Genomic DNA, 13479 nt, shown 5'->3' with positions numbered 1-13479 from the left:
TGGATTTTCCATCTGTTCAAAGAGAACAGTAAAGCCTGCCTGTCTCCCTTTCAGCATCTGAGGATCAAGTGAAATAATGTATATGAAAATGTTCCAAAAAGAATAAAGAGCTTTGCCAGGATAAAAAATTGTTTTTATTCCAAATGATAAGTCAAGGGTGAGATTTCTAATAAGTCATTTGTGTGGGCTGTTCTTTTAAGTCCTGTTTATTTATTTATTTTTTTAATAAAAAACACTCCATGTCTGCACTGTCAGTGAAGGGTGGAAGTGTGCTGCACAGCTTCAGGCCATCACTAGTCTCTCTGCAACTCAGCCCTTCTCTTCTGAAACAGCTTGTTCCCCAGTGGGACATGCTGTTTGGCAGAGCACCCTCCAGCTGGCACGACCCCTCGCATGGCTGTGATGGGGCTGTAGCCTTGCTGAACCCAGGATCCACACTCCTTGGTCATGAGGTTGAAATCACTTGCCTCCAGAGCTTCACTGACACCACTGGAAGATAGAGGGGAGTTGGGTCAATAACTTGGTTTGTTCAGGATCTGAGTGGGCAGCAGTAGAAAAGAGGAAGGAAACTCATATTGGTCAGACTTCTCTTTAGGCCATCATTACTTTGGACCATCATTGCATTAGGCCTCATGACTTACTTGTATCTCTCTAAGGTATGTTATCTAAGTCTTAGTTTAGAAAGGAGAAAACTGAGGCTCAGAGAGGTTAATAACCTGTTCCAGGCCACACAGCTTACTAGTAACTGGCAGAACCAGCATCGGAACTCAGATCTGCCCGGTTTAAAAAGCCATGCCCTTCCCATGACATGACAGAGCGGTGGATGGGGCTCTAGCTTTAGCTCCTTGCCTTAGATGTATGCTCTTAGACAAGTCATTTAAACTTCTCCCATCTGTTTTCTCAGCCACAGAAGGCAATGGTAATTCTATCCTTCATTGGAAGTTGTGAGATTCAAGTGAAATGATATCTGTGGAGTGATCTGAGTATTGCAGGTTGTTCCATGCAAGCGAGGAATTACTGTTAGTTTCGAAGGTGTTGCTTTCATCCGGTGACTCCCTTGCTCAGGAACTTTCAGTGCGTTGCTCGTCCCTGGCCCAGATGAAGACTCTGGCCTCCCAAGGCCCATCTTTCGTGCTGTCTGTTATTACTGTCCTCTCCAGCTAGCCTTGTTTTTGGTCTTGTAAGTGCACATTCGTTATCTGAAATGTCCTCCCTGCCACCTCTCTGCCAATCTGGCTCCTTCCCCACCTTTAAAATGTGTGCCTCCTCCAGGAAGCCCTCCTTTACAGCCTCACCTGGCCATGCCATGTGGATTCCAACATGCTGCTGGCTGCGGGCTGCACGTGCTCTTCAGGCGTTTCGCGAGCTTGAGCACGTCTCTTCAAGGAGGTTTTGGAGTCCTGCAGGCAGAGCTCATGGTTCTGTGTTCTTTGTCCTCACAGTACCTTGTACAGGACTTAGGACCCACAAAAATGAGAACTCAGAAAATGTTGGCTGATGGACTGATCCAGGGCGCTGGACCCATGCCTCTATTTTTTCTTGTTGTGACGGGTCATGGGAAGGTCTGGCAGCTCTTCCAGTCATCCTCCTGCAGCTCCCAGCTGTTTTCTGGGAGCGCTCACACCATGCTTGCCTGGAGCTGTCACTCCCTCCCTTCTGTCTGGCCAGACCACTCTATTCTTGCAGGGCCAACCCCCAGCAGAGCTCCTTACCCAAGGACTCTGTCCAAGTCATCTGCCCTACTCAGCACTCCTTTCCAGGCCATATCTGAGTGCTGGGTTACGTTTTGGCTTATCTTCCAAAAACCTTGAGAAGACAGAGCAGCCTTGATCATCCATGGGCATATAGTAGCTGCTTATTATACTTTACCAGGACTGCGTATTGATTTCAAAGAAGAAGAGTCAGTTGAAATATTCACACCTAGATTCCAGAGTTTCCCAGGTGCCTTTTACTATTCAGAATGAAGGCACAAGTACCCCCAAAGAGGGGCGGCAACAGAGAAAGTATGGCTCTGGTGTCAAACACGCCACTGGGTATGTTACCTTATCTCTTAGAGCCTTGGCTTTTTTAATGTGTACATTGTGGATGACAATAACCCGGACATTCCTAGGTTGCAGTAAGCATGGCTTTAAATTCCATCTTGAGTTATCTCTTCAACCCCATTGTTCTGGGCTCTGCTTCAATGACCCCTTCTTAGAGACAGTTTCCCTATACCCCCAAAGAAACCTCTGGTCTTGTCATAAACCGTCGCACCCTGTTAATTACCTTCCTAGCCCTTTCTACCATCTACAGCGATTTTATGTGTACACGCACAGTGTCTGCGTCCCTGGTAGAATGTAAGCCCCATGAGGGTAGCGTCAGTGTCATTCACCACTGTGTCTCTAACTCATAGGTAAATGCCTGGCACTCAGTAGATGTTTAGTCAATTTTGGTTTCTTTTCTTTCCCTTTCTCAGTAAATAGCATGTTGTCGGGCTCCGAGTCAGGAAGATAAAGGCTCTTTTTAACTTCTAAGAAAGCTCCTGCAATGACCTGAAGTCCAAACAGGCACATATCAAGAAGAGGCTCCTACACTGTAACACCTTTCCTCCAGAAAGAGGAGGACCAGTGGGTGGAGCGGGGGGCAGGTACTGGTGACTGTTCATCTGAAGCCGCAGAACAAATGCCCCACTTCCATCTAAAGAATTGGTTTGGGGTTATCCTCTGCCTCAGCAGCTGGTCACGTGGGATCTCCAGGCCATAGGCCAAGTCTGGACTGTACCCAGCTGGCAACAGGAGAGTGGCATTTCTGGGGAGGGGAGCCTGGTCTTGCCCTCCCCTGTGCCCGCCTCTGTCTCCCCAGTGCCCAGTGAGCGCCAGACTTCACCACCCGGGTCTGCCTTGGTCGCGGCCATCGTAGTGGCCCCTGAGGAAACGGTGAGAGCTGTGGCCGTTCTTCCCGGTGTAGGCCCGAGAAGTATGGATATGGGTGTGAGTATGAGGGTGGGAGAGAGTGTTCGTGAACATTTCTGTGTGAGAGAAGGAAAGTGGGAGAAGACAGAACAGGAGGGAGAGGGAAAGGCAGGGCCAGAGGGAGGATAGAGGGGGAAGGCGAGGAAGGCAGACGGGAACGTGGGGACAGAGGGCTTTTCATTCCTGTTAGATCCGAGAAGGGTTTGAACTGGTAGAGAGGGAGAGTCTGAACATACAGAAACACAGGCCGAAAAGTCTACCAACCAGAGCAGAGTCCAGGCTGATCCCAACCCCAATTTGTCCAGGATGAAGGGGCGGCCTGGGCTGTGGGAAGAAGCACACAAGGGACTTCTTCCAGGATGTCCAGCGGGGCTGGCCAGGCAGTGGCCAAGAGCAGCTTTGTTGCAGACTAAGAACAGGTTACTAAGAGCCCAACATGATGTGAACCCAGACCACACCCCATGTCAGCTTCACCCCAACGAAAGCGCATTCTCCACACTGGAGATGTGAGGCTGGACGTGACCTGACCGTGCTCATTTTCCTCATGTGAGAAACAGAGATGGCAGGTTGACGTGTGAGGGGCTCTTTTGCCCACTGAGCACTGTGAGACAATGGCAGAGTTGCTTCTGCTGGGTTGAGTGGCCTGGCTGGGGTCTGCTGGCAGGAGAAAGCATCAGGGACTCCAGGGGAAGATCTTCATGCGGAGCTGCTTCTGGCTGTCAGTGGAAGCCTCTTCCCATCCTGCTGTGGAGGACAGGGCTTTGGGACAGCGATCCACATGTGAGCGTCAATGGACCAGCGAGTGGGAGCGTACAGGCTTGTCTCCCCTCAGGAAACCCTGCCGCCTCCGTGCGGTCTGGGCTAGCCCAGCGCTGGCACAACAGCATCCATCTGTGCTGCGCGATTTCATCACAGCACCATGTGGCAGGGGCTTGAAGTGACGGCAGCAGGAAATGACGGGGGAGGGGGCTGGGGAACTGATCGGTTTCTCAATTACTCCTTTGCACTGACTAGTTCGGGCTGAGTGAGCACCTGGGGGTCTTTCGTTTGGGTGGGGGATGAGGTCCCAAGAGAGATACTATTGGCCTTCCTTCAATTTGGGCAGGTGGGGACCTCAGCAATGAATATGCAGATAGGAACCAGATGTAACTTTATCTTCCAAGCTGGTGGTACAGGTCATGCCAATTGCATGAGGTTTTAAAAGGAAGCAAAGAGAAAATAAATAAGATGCATGGGTCCGTGGTAGTGTTCGTGTGTGTTGTATGTTGGAGGAGGTGACTGAAATCCCCAATCAATAAGGTAACTGAGTTATTTCCGTCAAGTGTTTAAGGCTATTACTTTGAGTGGACACAGGGCAGTTGGTTGCATTTGCTGTAATCAGCTTTGGACTCATTGGGCATATTGATCATCCAGCATTATCTGGTGTTCTTAAAATATTGGCAAAACTCTCCCCCTCCCCCTCTCCTCCACCCTTCTCTCCCTCCCAAGGCTTCTTAAAAGCAAAAGCACGCTTCTCTCTGCTGGCTGGGCTGCAAGTTTTCCACTCCACATCACCATCATTTGTTCTAAAAGCAAAATGCAGTTTTCTGAGAGTCTTTACACTTCTCTGCACACACACACATGCACACACAGCCTCTGTGCTTGACAATGTGCTTCTTAGTCTCAAAAAGGAGCAGAGACAACAGGTCCACTATAGTCCTGCAATATCCCAGGGCAGCGGAACCATTCCCAGTGCAGCCGGAGACATTGTCCCCATTGAGGCGCCTCTCCAGCTCTGGGCAGCTCACAATCCCAACCTTTGTGACCACCAGAGAATCGTGGCCTGTACCCGTCCCCTTGGACTCCACCCTGCTGGCCTCCAAAGGTCACTGACAGTGATGTCACGGAAAAGCATGTGGCCAAGAGAGTCTGTCTTCGGAAGGAGTGCTGGAAACTGCTGGGCGATCCCTATCTGCCCAACCCCCAGCCTCGGGCCCTGGAGAACTTCTGCAGCTTGGAGGCAGTGCCCCGGGGACACACTCCCTGAGTGGCTGGAGTGGGATAGTCCACTGAGGGGCCTGCTGTTCTGCCATCTTCTCCACTCCCCACGTATGCCTGCCCAGGTCAGCAAAGTGGAGGACCGAGCAAGCTGGATCCCATTGCCCTCTCCTCAGACCTCCAGCCTCTTAGCCATGTTAACTCTCTTCTTGCGCAGCTGGGTTTGACACCACAGCTTTGTGTTCGTTGCCTTTTTGATTCTCTTTCCCTTGTATCACCAGCAGGACTGACATACACAGATTCACCTGTACACACACACACACACTCTGATCGCCCCATAGGCCCACTCTGTGTCAGCCTCATCTAAGCCAGTCCAGGGGATGCCCTTCTGGGGGCGCTCCTCTCAACTTCAGATTAACTGGAGCTGTGCACATCTCCCTGAAAGTCTGGGGACACAGTACTCACAGTGCTCTGGGGGAATTTTAGAGAGGACCCCCAAAGAAAACAGCAAAATGTATATTAAAATTGCATTTACTGGGCTCTATGTGTCCTCAGTATTTCACATATATCATTTTCTATGACCTTCTTAGCCATGCCAGGAAGGAGGTGCTTCTGCTGTATTTTGGTGCTGAAGAAGCTGGGACTCTGTGGTGACCTCCTATGATCGCCTGTGTCCCAATCTGTGACATTTTCCCTAACCTCCCAGAACACTTTGCACTTCTAACTTTTGCATTATAAGCATGACCAGAGCTGCATTAGAACAGTCGCTGAATTGGTGGCATGGTGGTGGGCTGGATGAGAGGTGAAAGCCTCAGAGAACGTTAGGAGTCCGTTTTAACCACTCCAGAGAGAGACTCAGGTGGTGATGCAAAGAAGGGTTCGGGCTGGTCTTGGGGACAGGGTCTGGGGGCCAAGACCACCAGACGTGCAGCTGAGTTTGACTCCAGGGTCTGATTAGGGGAGGTCAGCAGCAAGGTATGATTAAGGAAAGTTTTGCCTCCCGGCAGGGGACTTTCCTAAAAGACCTTTAGAAGACCCTTTCAACCCTTTAACCGATTAGGTTATGGTGCAGGCATTCTTCGGGGTTGCTCAGAAGGCAGAAGCTCTAAAATTAGAAAGCCTTATTATTACCGATTAAATTTCTTTCCACCTACAGAATTTTCTGAAAGTAACAAGAAGAGGAAGCCCGAGTCTGTGCTGAAGGGCTCAGGGAGCAGAGATGTACTGAGAGGTGAGGAGGGAAGAGGGATGGCGGGGGGAAGGCGAGGCCAAGCAAGGAAGGAGGGGTGAGGCTAAAGGACATCCCTGAGCGAGCACGCGAGAGGCTGAAGGGCCCTTCCTTGCGGATCAGCCTTCAGGGGGGGTGCGCCTGGGGAGACAAAGAGTTAGGCTTTCCACTGAGGCCGCTGCCTCGCTGTGGGAGGACAGAGGCCAAGGGACTCGGCGCCCTGAGCTGGCCTCTGCTTCGGGGCGAGGCGTGCGCGTCCCCCGCTCTGACGGGTGTGCAGTTTCTACCCCTTATTCTTCTGCCTCCTGACGCATGTCACGCGCATAAAAATCCTGAGGAGGGCACCCAAGGTGATTAGGCATCTATAAAGCCATATGCACAGACGAGTTCGAAGGAAAGAAATGCAAAATACTATATTTGTACATTTTAATTAATTATTTTTGTAATTTTTTCCCAGTTGGAACAAATGAAAGAACAGAAAATGAGATCAACATGCCAGTTCTGGGCCCATGAAGGGCGTGCGTCACTCAAGCCCAGTTCTGTTCCTGCTGAGGGAGGTTCTAAGTAGAGAACAATAAGCATTTTGATGGGAGTTGGAAAATGGAAAAAGTATGGTGTGGTTTCTATAATGTCCCTGAATATCTGAATCACTTAATAAATTAATCTTTTTCTTTATATTAAAAAATAAAAAGATGGTTCCCTCAACCGAATCAGCATCAGGTCCTACAAACCTGGATCTCTGCTTTAGAATAATTAGAATGCTGTTAATCCTCTTTCTAATGACGTGAACAGTCTGAGTCCATGTATTTCCTGTATTTTCTCCTGTATAACTTGGTTCATTGCCCTGAGTGCCCTCCTCCATCATCCCTCTAGAAGTTTTCTTATCAGCTTGGAAGACATCAGAACTTCAAAGTCAGGCTAGAAAGCTGGCTCTTCTCATAGCTGGCTTGGGCTACTGATCTCTTAAATGGAATTATCCCAAATTGCCATTGACTCACAGGTAAAAAGTGATGGGATACCAGCATTTTCACACGATTTGACATAACAAATCCTCTGAGTTTCTTCCCCAAAATGGAGATGATGAAGGAATTGTTGTTTAATGAGTGTAGAGTTTCAATTTTACAAAATGAGAAGGGTTCCAGAGATTAGTTGCCTGACAATGTGAATGTACTGTTAAACAAACTTCAACAGAGTAAGTTTTAAAGATCTTATTGGCTTTATTCAGTGATTCATGAATCAGACAGCAGTCCAGTTTAGCAGACAGAAAGGAGCTCTGAGCTGCTGTACAAGATGACAGACTTTATAGGTGGAAGGGGATAGGAACGAGAAAGTTATAGTAGGCAGAAAGCAGACTGGTTATAGTGAGGTTACTTTCCCTACAGGGGGTGGCAGGGGTTCATAAGGCAGATTACCTACTTAATGCTAATCAGGTTGGATGGTTTAAGATTCCATTTCTGGGAGAGTGGGAGCTGTGACCGAGTACAGTCTGGGTTTGGTGACACGGGGCTTAGCATTAGCAACTTCATTTGAGGGCCTGTTGTCTTGTTTTTAACAGTGCACAACACAGCCAGGATGTACACTTGAAGTGGTATATTCTGTTATTGTGTATTTTACTGCAAAAAAAAGAAAAATTCAGAAAGTCCCCACTAGCTATCTACTTTACATATGGTGACCTGTGCTCTGTGACAGCCTAGAGGGATGGGCGGGGTGGGGAGGGGAGTGGGAAGAGGGTTCAAGAGGGAGGAGACATGTGTATACCTAAGGCAGAAACCAACTCAGCATTGTAAAGCAATTATCCTCCAATCAAAAATAAAGTAAAAAGCCAGGTAATAAAGGCTGTCTCACCCGATGGTGGTGAAGATGGACTAAGATGATGTGTATGAAGTGCTTTCCTGGCACAGAGTAAACTCTCAGCTCAATAATTGTTAGCTTTTATTTGTATTAATAGTTTGTCATTCCCAAGACTGGCATTCTCTTTCCCTAGGCTAAAATCAAGTTGTCCCTGTAGTAGTTTGGGAAGGAAAAAGCTATAGGGAATCATTACCTAAGAGAATCACCAAAATATTCATTATCAGCATTAGAGTTTCCCTTAAGCTAGAATCTGCATCTCTTTATAATAGTAACAGCTAACACTCATCTTAATCTAAATGAGCCCATTTTAGCCACACAAAACTTTAGGGAATGGGTATAATTATTTTCATCACTGTGTGAAGTCACACAGCTAGTAAGTGACAGTCCAGATAAGGCTGTCTCTTAATTTTTTTTCTTATTTTTAAATTTTTATTGGAGTATAGTTGATCTGGCGGGCTTCCCAGGTAGCTCAGATGGTAAAGAATTTTCCTGCAGTGCTAGAGAGCCAGGTTCGATCCTTGGGTTGGGAAGGTCCCCTGAAGAAAGAAATGGCAACCCAGGCCAGTATTCTTGCCTAGAGAATTCCATGGACAGCGGAGCCTGGTGGCCTATAGTTCATGAGGTTGAAAAGAGTCAGACATGACTGAGCAACTAACACACACACACACGTAGTTGACTTATAATGTTGTTAATTCCTGTTATACAGTAAAGTGATTCAGTTATATATATATTTAATATTTTTTCCCATTATGGTTTATCATAGGATATGTTTTTAATTGGAGGATAATCGCTTGTCAACATTGTGACCACTAAATCATATGGCCTACACCCAGCCTGCCATTGCTTTAGAGTCTTCAGCTTAGAGCCACTTATCACGATTGGTTCCCCTTTATCTGTGGCTGGCTAAAATCATTAGGCCTTATTCTCCTGCAATGCTAGACTTGCAAGACGCTTGTATTTCAGATGTTAGAAGGGCACAGCTGGAGGGGTGCTCACATTGGCAGGAGCCTAAAGGTTCTTCCTAGGTGGCTCATTACTCATAAGACAGCTCTATTCAGTATGACTTCCCCCAGAGCTCTGCGCTCAACCGCTTCCCCCAGAAGTCCTATCTGTTTAGTTTGGTATGTTCTTCACCCACTACTGTACATGCAGAGAAATAAACACTCGAGCAATACAGAACAACTGAAAATGAAGAGTGAAAGTATTCCTTCCCCCCCGTCACTTATGCCTACACTTACTTGTTTCTAGTTCTTCTCGTGACTATTTCCAAACTTTAAATGCTTTTTATATCTTTTGCTTGTTTTCTTTTTCTACTTGAAATAATATTTACTGATTTTTCACTATGAGAGAGGAAAAGCACAACTCATTTGTAGTAACTGTATCTCTTTCAAATTTTGCTTTTTGTTGTTCTTTACTTATGTAATTTGAAATAATAAATTTAAGTTTATGCTTTTAAAAGATTATGATTCAGTATATCTCAACTTCAGACAATATTTCCTGATTCTAAACTGTAAAATAAGGACTTCAGTGCCTGCCACATTCTAACTTCTGTGTTTTATCACTTTTACGTCGCTGACATGAAAGATTTACATTGTTCTGTAACTACCATTAGGGCCTCTGTGTTTTGTTTATATGTTGATTTCATAAATTAAAATTAACTAATATTTCCATGATAATTTGCATGGGTGCTCAGTTGTGTCTGACTCTTTGCCACTCCGTGGACTGTGGAGCCTGGAGTGACTTGCCTAATTCTTGCCTAATTCTTCAGGCTAGAATTAGGGTGGGATGATTTGGGAGAATGGCATTGAAACATGTATATTATCATGTGTGAAATGAATCGCCAGTCCAGGTTCGATGCATGATACAGGATGTTCGGGGCTGGTGCACTGGGATGAACCAGAGGGATAGGATGGGGAGGGTGGTGGGAGGGGGCTTCAAGATGGGGAACACATATACACCCGGGGTGGATTCATGTCAATGTATGGCAGAACCAATACGATAATGTAAAATAATTAGCCTCCAATTAAAATAAATTTAAAAAATAAATAAAACTGGAGGATAATTGCCTTACAATGTTGTGTTAGTTTCTGCCATACAACAATGTGTATCAGCCATAACTATAGCTATATATATATATATATATCCTAAGATATTCTTACTTAGATAAACAGAAATGAATGAACTCAACAGACCTAAGTTTTAATTTGAATAATAAAACATATATTTAAAAAAATAAAAGAATACTGGATCGAGTTGCCATTTCCTTCTCCAGGGGATCTTCCCAACCCACGGATAGAACCACATCTCTTACATCTCCTGCATTGGCAGGCAGATTCTTTAGCACTAAGCCACCTGGGAAGCTCATTCTATGATGATTATGTAATTATTATTTTCTTCAGAGTCAGGTATTTGTGATTGGATCTATAGAAAAGATGCAGTTCTATCTATTGTTGAAGTAATGGAACAAAGAGGCATTAGACTGAGGTGACCCTAATGCTTCGGCAGCCTGCTAAACAAACCAAAATTAAGCCAGAGTCAACCCCTTTAAGTGCGCTTGTATCTGAGAAAGTGAAAGTCAAGGACAATAATCACAGTTAAGTAGGCTTTCCCAAATAAGTCAACCGTTCAAGCCTGAGCCAGTCAAATCATTTCCTTGCTTCTGTGTCTGCCCTATAAAAGCCTTTCCCGTAGTTCCTGTCGGCCCTGCATCCCATGCCATTCTCAGTTTGTCTCTCCCTGATTCAAATTTATATTTGCTCAAATAAACTCTTCAAAAATCTAATGTGCCTCAGTTTATCTTTTTAACACTATGTTATTGAAACTCCTCCATTCAAAAGTGACTGATCCCAGAATCAGTCAGGTGCATTCTGTTTGCATACATTCTTTTTAAAAAGTTAATTTTTCATTTAAGGATCCACCTGTGATGTATGAGACCAGGGTTCTATCCCTGGGTTGGGAAGATCCCTAGAGAAGGGAGTGGCTACCCACTCCAGTATTCTTTCCTGGAGAATCTCGTAGACAGAGAAGCCTGGTGTGCTACAGTCCATGGGGTCACAAAGAGTCAGACACTAACTGAGCAGCTAAGCACACGTACACATCTGAGTGTGCCAGGTCTTAGCTGCAGCGTGTGGGATCTTTTTTAGCTGTGGCGTGCAGTCACTTAGTTGCCGCTTGTGAGGTCTAGTTCCCCGATCAGGGATCAAGCCCAGCCTCCCTGCACTGGGAGCCAGAGTCCCCGTCACTGGACCACCAGAGAAGTTCCTGCTTTCATACATTCTATCCATGCTCAGAGTCATAACATTTGCATTCTTGTATATTTGGATTGTGACTTTCTTAGACAGCTCTTTTTTAATTTCATTTTTTTCTGGCATTTCTAATTACTTTCTTGTTGTTCAGTGATATTCTTTTACCTTCTCAATAAGATCATCCAGCTTCTAATTCCAATGACTTGTTACAGGACATGTCCTTGATTCTTTAAGGTATTTCCAAGCTCTGTCCTTCATTTCAAATGTACTTCATTACTCTCTGATCCTCTGAAGAACTGTCACTCTAGGATTTCATTTCACAGTTTATGTCCACTCTTTCTGGGTCCCACATTCGCCACTCTTAGATTTCTGTTCTGCTCGGCTGAAGTATGCTTTCAAGTGATTGTTACAGAAAGCTGCACTGGATGCCACCTTTCTGAGTCTTTGTTTGTCCCACTACCCCCACCCCTAGTCCCTAATTTGTTTGGCTAGAGTTCTAGGTTTAAGATGAATTTTCTCTCTGCTTCAACCTCTAGTACACAATTTTAGTGATGACAAGCTGTTACATGTTGTTCTATAGATAACCAATTTTATTTTTTCCTAACGTCCTTGGAATTTCTCCATTTTAACCGGGACCTATCTGGGTGGTGGACCTAGTTTGTGGTTTCTGTAAGTTCCAGGCATTTGCCCTCTTTTCTTTCTTTTACTATTTTTTCCCTTCTATTTTCTCGGTATTCATTTTCTGGAGTGCTCACCAAATGGATGGTTTTCACTGGATTGAGTGACAAAGTCCCTTGATTTTTCTCTGATATCTTCCATCTCTTTGTCTTTTTTAATCTATGATCTACAGGATTTCTTTGAATTTGTCATCCACCTACTCTCTTGACCTTTTCTCTTTAGCAATTGTCTTTAATTTCCAATAACTATTTCTTGCTCTGCAAAGGTTTTATTTTTATAGGAACTGTTTTTGCTTTATGAATAATATCTTCCTGAGTCTCTCTAAACATTCTAGTTAGAATTGTTTTAAAAGTTTCTATTTTGTTTCCTCTGGGGTTTTTAATTTATCAAGATTCTTTTGTGATGCTGATTTTTTCAAGTACTTAGTGATCCTTGGAAGTCTACTCATATTTTTTGAATGAAAGAGTAAATTTAATTTCTGAAGCCAGTATGAATTTCCTTGGTGAATGCAGGACCCTGTTTTCTTATCAGGCCTCTTTCTTAAACAGAAAACAATTAAGGTCACAGACAAAGTGCTGCCCTCATGTTAGTTATCATCTTAGGGATTATATATCATCATATACATAATGAGATAAGTAAATATAAATTTTTTATAATATTTGATGAGAATAATAGGGCTTTATGAAGGAGCATAGCTGGGAGATCTAATTTAGGTTGGAAAAGTTTTGAGGAGGTAACATCCCTCCTGGGCACTGAAATGTGGATTGGAGTTTTAGCCAGGCAGAGTGGATATAAGAGCCTTCCAAGCAGAGTAAGCAGCATGTTTAAAGGCCCTGGGATCAGGAACAGATATGGCGTGTTTTAAGCATTGAAAGGAGAGCTGTATATCTACAACACGCACAGTGATCAAGGGCAGGAAACCATTATTTTAGGGTAAAGAAGTAGCCAGAGGCTTGGTCATGGGACCTTGAAGATCAAGTTATAGTAGGAGGTTATTTTTCAGTGCAATGATAAATCACTGACTGAGTTTAAGCATGGTGGTAACATGATCAGACTCATGTTAAAAACATCCTGGCTGTTGTGTGGCTAATGGAATAGAGGGGCTAACAGTGGAAACAGGGGAAGAATAAGGACATTTTTGTAGTAGTCCAGGTAGAAGGAGATGGTAGACTACCATGGGTACGTTAGAGATAAGGAGAAAAACTGACAGGGTTAGATGGTGAAGGAGCAATAAGGAGCAAGGAGGGAAGCAGTTGTGGATGACTGTTGGACTTCTGGCATGAGCAAAGTGGTACATAGAGATGCCCTGTGGGAAGGAAGACCCTGGAAGAGAGGCAGATTTGGAGAGAAGATCATGAGTTTAGTTGGATTATGTCAGGTGTGAGACGGTTGTGAGATATCCAAGTGTAGATGTCCCGTAGGCTTCTGAATACTTGAATCTGGAGGAAATGGTGCCATGGAGGCCCAAAGAGCATGCTTCAAGAAGGGAGGAGGAAGGTCCACACATTGAGTGCTCGCCAAGAAACAGCTGAGACATGTTACTTCAAAC

General features: G+C 45.0%; 1 long non-coding RNA gene across 1 annotated transcript; it reads left to right on the top strand.

Moving 5' to 3' along the window:
• Window positions 1–2854: 2854 nt before the first annotated feature.
• LOC129541723 (uncharacterized) lies at window positions 2855–7056 on the top strand. The gene is made up of 3 exons (XR_008682882.2): window positions 2855–2915; window positions 6085–6159; window positions 6614–7056. It is a non-coding gene; the product is annotated as an uncharacterized LOC129541723 (long non-coding RNA).
• Window positions 7057–13479: the final 6423 nt, after the last annotated feature.

This window comes from Moschus berezovskii, chromosome 4 (assembly GCF_049115385.1).
Source record: "Moschus berezovskii isolate FMDL1 chromosome 4, NW_MosBer_1.0, whole genome shotgun sequence".
NCBI lineage: Eukaryota > Metazoa > Chordata > Mammalia > Artiodactyla > Moschidae > Moschus > Moschus berezovskii.
The sequence above is the reverse complement of the archived record's forward strand: the minus strand, read 5'-3'. Positions and strand labels throughout refer to the sequence as shown.